Here is a 7,242-nt window from a genome sequence, read left to right as displayed (position 1 = left end):
CCTGCAGTAGGCACATTTTTGTCCCTAGCCTGAATGTGGTGAATTTTAGCTAGGTGCGTTGTAATCTGTTGGTGAAATTAGACCTGTTACCACCTCCACCAGAACTGAGACTCTGCGAATTTCTTTGGTTGGGAGACATCATGTGGACAAGTGCTGTGTTATCCTCTAGGGGGAGTGACCTGTTATGCTGGGACTAAGGCTAGCTTGACCTATATGGGGAGTTCGACCAGGCTGCAGGGGGCATGTGTCTTGGTGTATGCAAGTTAAGCAGCCAATGTTGGCATTGTGCCAGTTCCCACAGGTGAACGTGTGCTTCTGCTGAGGAATGGGAAAGGGAAATGTTGGCAGTCAGTACCTTTGTTCTGGGAGAGCTGCCTTTGTGAAATATGCCTTTTGGGGACATACTCTGAGAAGAACAAATAATTTCCCAGTGTGTACCCCAGGTACTCTTCAGATCACTGTTTCCATGCTGCTTGTCCATGGACTCTTTGTCTTCTTTCCAAGAGCAGGTTCAATGTTTCCAGGGTCTCCTGGAGTCAAGCCCGCTGACATTTAAAACTTCAGGTTAATCCCCTCTGAAATTTAGGCACTTGGAATGGAAATGTTTCACTTTCTAAGCCAATGGCTATGAGGAAAATTCTGATTCTTCATTCCCCTGTGTGCTCTTTCATCCTTCTCCACGACCAGAGCTCCTTCCCCTCCATAGCTTTCAGGAACCATTTCCCAGCCAAGCCATATCTCTGTGCTTCCTAACTTCTTCAATGTGGTCTCTTCTCTACCTTTAGTTGTGGAGCTTGTTCTGCTCAGGCCAGCTTCTGGGGTATTTAAGATGATTTGATAGTTACCTAATTGTTTTCATAGGTGGGAGCAAGCCTAGGGTCCTCCTAGTCTGTCATTATCTTCCCTCTCTGTTGTTTTCTTTTAGAACAGCTATAGTGTCATTGCATAATGAATACATATAATTCGGTAAGAAACAGCATCCTCACTCCAAGATAACTTAAGACGTTCTATTCAAAATCTACTTTGTTCTTCTTTTCTTGTTTTATCATGATTGATATTCCCTGGTAAGAAAAAAAAGACAATAAACTGTGGCTCTGTTGTAATAGTCAAGCTGTTCAAGTGATATTGTTATAATTGTATCACTGCACTACAAATAGTCTTGAGTGCAGCTCCTCATCTTTGTTATTGTTGTGAAAAACAGCTATAGACTATACACCAAAAAAATATAGTGATCCGAAGGGGCATGTGCACCCAGATGTTTATATCAGCAATGTCCACAATAGCCAAACTATGGAAAGAACCTAGATGTCCATCAACAGATGAATGGAGAAAGAGGTAGTGGTATATATATACAACGGAATACTATGCAGCCATCAAAAGAAATGAGGGGGGGACACCTGGGTGGCTCAGTTGGTTAAGCGTCTGCCTTCAGCTTGGGTCATGATCCCAGTGTCCTGGGATCAAGTCCCACATCGGGCTCCTTGCTCAGAAGGGAGCCTGCTTCTCTCTCTGTCTCTTCCTGCCACTCTGTCTGCATGTGCTCGCTCTCTCTGTGACAAATAAATAAATAAAATCTTTAAAAAAAAAAAAAAAAGAAATGAGGGGCATCTGGGTAGCTCAGTTGGTTAAGCTACTGCCTTCAGCTCAGGTTATGATTCCAGGGTCCTGGGATTGAGTCCCACATTGGGCTCCCTGCTCAGCAGAGAGCTTGCTTCTCTCTCTCCCTCTGCCTGCCACTCTGCTTTCTTGTGCTATTTCTCTGTCAAATAAATAAAGAAAATTAAAAAAAAAAGAAATGGAATCTTGCCATTTGCAATGATGTTGATGGAACTATAGGGTATTATGCTGAGTGAAATAAGTCAATCAGACAATTATTATATGATCTCTCTGATATGAGGGATTTGAGAGGCAAAGTGTTGGGGGCTTAGGGGATAGGGAAGGAAAAATGAAACAAGAGGGGATCAGGAGGGAAACAGACCATAAAAGACTCTTAATATTACTAAACAAAATGAGGGTTCCTGGGGGGAGGGGAGTAGGGAGAGGGTGTTTGGGTTATGGACATTGGGGAGGGCATGTGCTATGGTGAATACTGTGAAATGTGTAAGCCTGACGATACACAGACCTGTACCCCTGGGACTGATAATACATTATATGTTAATTTAAAAAAGTAGCTGAGTTCTGTTGGCATTGAAATTCAAATTTCATATTATTTTTGTATGACGTGTTTTATTTAAAATTTTTTCAGTGATTTTAAAATGTGAAATCTATCCTGAAATCCCAAGGCTTCCAAAAATACATGCCAGCTTGATTTGATTTGTAGTCCAAAGTATGGCTATATCAGTTTTGGCTTCATAAAGTGTAGCAAAGTGATGAGGAGAGACCTGGAGCTTAACAGAGATTCCCTCTTTTACTGTGAGGTGTCCATTCCCAAGAATTCTTCACAACCCATGGGATAAGCATCTCCCTAACCTCTGAGATATTCTTTCCCATTCTGTCTTCCAAGTAGCTGTTGTGATCTGCTGCTGTGGCGTTTAAGAGTAATGGGATCTCTCAGCTTTATCTTTGAAAACTGAAACTTGGTCAAATACCAATAAGTTATTGGAAGTATAGAATAAAACTTCTATGGCAAAAAAAGTAATAAGATTGTTCTGGATGTTAATAAGGAAATTCTCTGGCATTAATTTTTCAGAATTCCACCTTGAAGATCTAATAATCACCAGTGCTATCCTACGCCTAGGTATCTTCATCATTATTCTTCTGTGGATGGATTATCATAATCATGGTAAGTTAGACAATATGTAAAATCCTGGTATCTTAAGGGTTCACTACTCTCACTGATTTTGACATGGTTCCTGAGTGGTGATTTTAACAGAGATAAGTGGAATCTGACCTTCTTATTACAAAAACAGAATTGGAGGTGAGAGATGTGACAGTCTTGTTTTCTTGTTTACTTCTCACTTTTTCGCATTTACTTTTAATCAACATATTTAAGAGAGATTTTGACAAACTGCAACTCATCAAGTATATTATTCCCCAAACTGTGAAGGTCCTGGAAACATGTCTCTGAAATTAACAGTATAAATAATGTTTAACAGGGAAATCTACAACACTTGAGTTGCTTATAAAATATTTGATTACTTTGATAAGTTGTCATCATTTGATAACTTATCTCAGCTGTTAGGATTAAAAATAACTGGTTGAAGCTGTAAAGAGTAATATTTGAACTTACATTAAGAAAAATTTTAATAATAAGACCTTTCTCCATATTGAGTATTTTTGCAAAGGAAGTTATGAGTTCACTACCACTGATAGCATTTAGTGGAAATCTTAATGACCATATAAAGGACTTGTTTATCTTAATTAGAGAATAGATTCTTATATTAGAGAATGGGTCCTCAGTTAGATGGAAGATCAAAATATAATATATTTTATCATAAGCAATGTGAAAGTATAAGAAAGAAATCCTTCATTCTGAAATAAAATTTATGGGGAAATGCTTTTTCCCATATTTTTCATAATCTTTAGCATTCTTTTGTACAAAAAAAAATTACCTCCTTAGAAAAGTACACTATGCAGTGCCTACAAATTAAAAAATCCTGAACAGGTAGAGATATCTAAATAAATAAATTGGATTTTTTTTTCAGTGTTCATAGATAGCAATAGGAATAAATTATTATTAATAAATGAAATCCGATAAAGGATATTTTATTCTGAAAACAAACACACGAGATTTAAATAAATGCTGTTTAATAAAAGCAAGACCAAATTTTAAAAAAATCAATTTAAATGAATATAATATAGTCACCCCAATAATAAAAATGTATATTGGTACAAACCGAAGCAAAATTTGAGTGTGTGTGTGTGTGTGTGTGTGTGTATATATATAGATACATATATATGTATATATTTATATATAAACTCAATGACTGTTGGCTAATATAGAAGAATAGATAAGATCTATGGTCGCACATGTGTGAGAATATCCAATGTGTCCAGAATAAAATAAAAAATTCACTCATCATGTCAAGATCAAAGACAATCACCACCTGAATGACAGTGGACAATTGTCAGAAACCAACATTGAGATGACACAACTGTTGGAAGTATCTGGCATGAATGGTAAAGCTGCAAAGATAAAAAAGATTCAATGAGCAATTATAGAAACCACTGAAGCAAAGAACAATGGAAAATTTTAGGAGATAAATAGATTTTACAAATAACCAAAGGAAAATTACAGAACTAGAAATTATGATAAATGAAATAGAAATGTTACTTGATGATCTCAATGCATGCTAAATTGAAGATGACAGAAGAAGGAAACCAAACATAAAGATAAATCAATAGAAATTATCTCATCAGGAAATAAGTGAGAAAATAGACACAAGAAGAAACAGAGACCTGGAATGTGTAGACGATATAAAAATAATCCATCGTTTTTGTTATCAGAGTCCTCAGAGAAATTACAAAGAGTATGGAGCTAAAAAATATATACATATAGATGAGATAATGGTAAAACGCAAAACTCTACAGATTCAAGATACTGAAATGTCCACAAATGGGAGAAACCTAAAGAAACCCATAATGAGGTATCACTACACATCTTTTAAAATGACTAAAATTAAAGGTTAAACAGACAAAATATCCCAGTAGTGCTGAGAACATGAGGAAACTGGACTTCTAGCATTGCTGGTAAGAATATAAAAACGGTACAGCCATTCTATTCAATAATGTGGCATTTTCCTGTAAAAATGAATATGGTGAGTCTGTGGTGGGTATTAAGGAGGGCACATATTGCCTGGAGCACTGGGTGTTATACATGAAAAATGAACATTGGAACATGACTTCAAAAACTAATGATGTATTGTATGGTGACTAACATAACACAATTAAAAAAATGAAAAAAATGAATATGCACTTGCTGTATAAATCAACAATCAAACACTTAGGCATTTATTCTAAAGAACAAAGAAATAAAACCTTGGGCGCCTGGGTGGCTCAGTGGGTTAAAGCCTCTGCTTTCGGCTCATGTCATGATCTCAGGGTCCTGGGTTCGAGACCCGCATGGGGCTCTCTGCCCAGCAGGGAGCCTGCTTCCCTTCTTCTCTCTCTGCCTACTTGTGATCTCTGTCTGTCAAATAAATAAATAAAATCTTTAAAAAAGAAAAGAAATAAAACCTTACATTCATATGGAATCATCAATGGAGAACAATTTTACTTATATTAGCAAAAAACTGGAAACAAAACAAATACTCTTCAGTGAATGCAGAGTTAAATAAACTATGATAAATGAGTACACTGGAATACTATTCAGCAATAAAATGGAGCAGAGTATTGATTCATACAACAAATGTGGTGGGCTTCAATAGCACTGTGCTTAGTGGGAAAAATGTATATCTCAAAAGATTGTGTACTGTATGATTCCACTTGTATGACATGTGAAAACTGACAAAACTATAGAGATGGAGTATAGATTAGTAGCTGACAGGGGACAAAGGAAGAACAGGGCTGGAGACTGAGAATATAAAGAGATTGCCTAAGAGATTGCAGTTATGGACTAGTTTTATATCTCAATTGTGGTTTCTTGAGTCTATAGATGGGAGAAAATGCATCAACACACATGTGTACATGCACATCAATGCATGAAAAAATGGTGAAATCCGAATGAGGTATGTTCTATAGTTAACAGGATTATAACCATGTCAGTTTCTTGGCTTTGATATTTTACTAGAGTTATATGAGATGTTTTCTTTCATTAGGGGGTCTGGGTAAAGGATATATAGGGCTCTACTTAAAAACATTAGAAAGAGGGGCAAACTATGATTCCTGTGCTTCATCAGGTAAAATAAAAGAGACTAGAAATAAAAAGAATGAAAATTCACAGCAGACAAATGGAAACTAGGAAAAAATAGTCAAATCAAAATTTTAGAATTGAAAGATACATCTGAAATTTAAATACTACTGCATTAGCACAATAAGAAAATGTAGATAACAAGAAAAAAGATCAGAAAATGGAATTGCCAAAATCAAAAATACAAGAAACAATGCCTTGATGAGGATGTAGAGAAAAGGGAACCCTCATGCACTATTGGTGGGAATGCAAACTGGTGCAGCCCCTCTGGAAAACAGTATGGAGATTCTTCAAAAGTTAAAACTGGAACTATCCTATGATCCAACAATTGTCCTACTGGCTATTTACCCCTAAGAATCCAAAACCACAATTCAAAAGGATATAAGCATAGCCTATATTTCTTGCAGAATTATCTACAATAGACAAATTATGGAAGCAGCCCAAGTCTCCATGGATAGATGAATGGATAAAGAAGAAAAGGATTATATACAAAATAGAATATTATTCAGCAGCCATAAAAAGTTATGAAATCTTGACATTTGCAACAATATGGATGGAGCTAGAGAGTATAATACTAAATGAAATAAGACAAAGAAAAGCAAATGCCATAATATTTCAGTCATATGTGGAATTTAAGAAACAAAATTAATGAACAAAGTAAAAGAAATACAACTCAAAAAATGGACTCTTAACTATAGAGAACAAATCAAGAGTTACCAGAAAGGAGGTGAGTGGGGGAATGGGTGAAACAGTTGATGGGATGATCTCCCTGATATGAGGAAGTGGTGATGCAACATGGGGGCTTAAGTGGGTAGGAGAAGAATCAATGAAACAAGATGGGATTGGGAGGGAGACAAACCATAAGTGACTCTTAATCTCACAAAACAAACTGAGGGTTGCTAGGGGGAGGGGGCTTGGGAGAAGGGGGTGGGATTATGGACAATGGGGAGGGTATGTGCTTTGGTGAGTGCTGTGAAGTGTGTAAACCTGGTGATTCACAGACCTGTACCCCTGGGGATAAAAATATATGTCTATAAAAAATAAAAAATTAAAAAAAAAGAATACACTTAACCATGATGATCACTGAGTAGCTTGTAGAATCATTGAGTCACTATATTAGACACCTGACACCAATATAACTGTGTGTTAATTATATTAGCATTAAAGTAGAAAAATCAATTTACAAAGGAAAAGTGGAAATATTTACAGTGTGTGTAAGTTTTATGCATAAATATATTTGGAAATTTTTATATTAATAAAGAAATTCCCAGGAAGAGAGGAGAGAGATTGGAGCATATAATCTATTTGAAGAAGACTGTCAAAATTCTCTCACACTTGGTAAAAATGTAAACTTAAAGATGCAAAATGCTTGGCAAAGTATGAGCAGAATAAAC

Source organism: Mustela putorius, unplaced genomic scaffold (genome assembly GCF_011764305.1).
Source record: "Mustela putorius furo isolate JIRA1106 unplaced genomic scaffold, ASM1176430v1.1 tig00000135_pilon_pilon_pilon, whole genome shotgun sequence".
Lineage (NCBI taxonomy): Eukaryota > Metazoa > Chordata > Mammalia > Carnivora > Mustelidae > Mustela > Mustela putorius.
Note: the sequence above shows the minus strand (reverse complement) of the source record.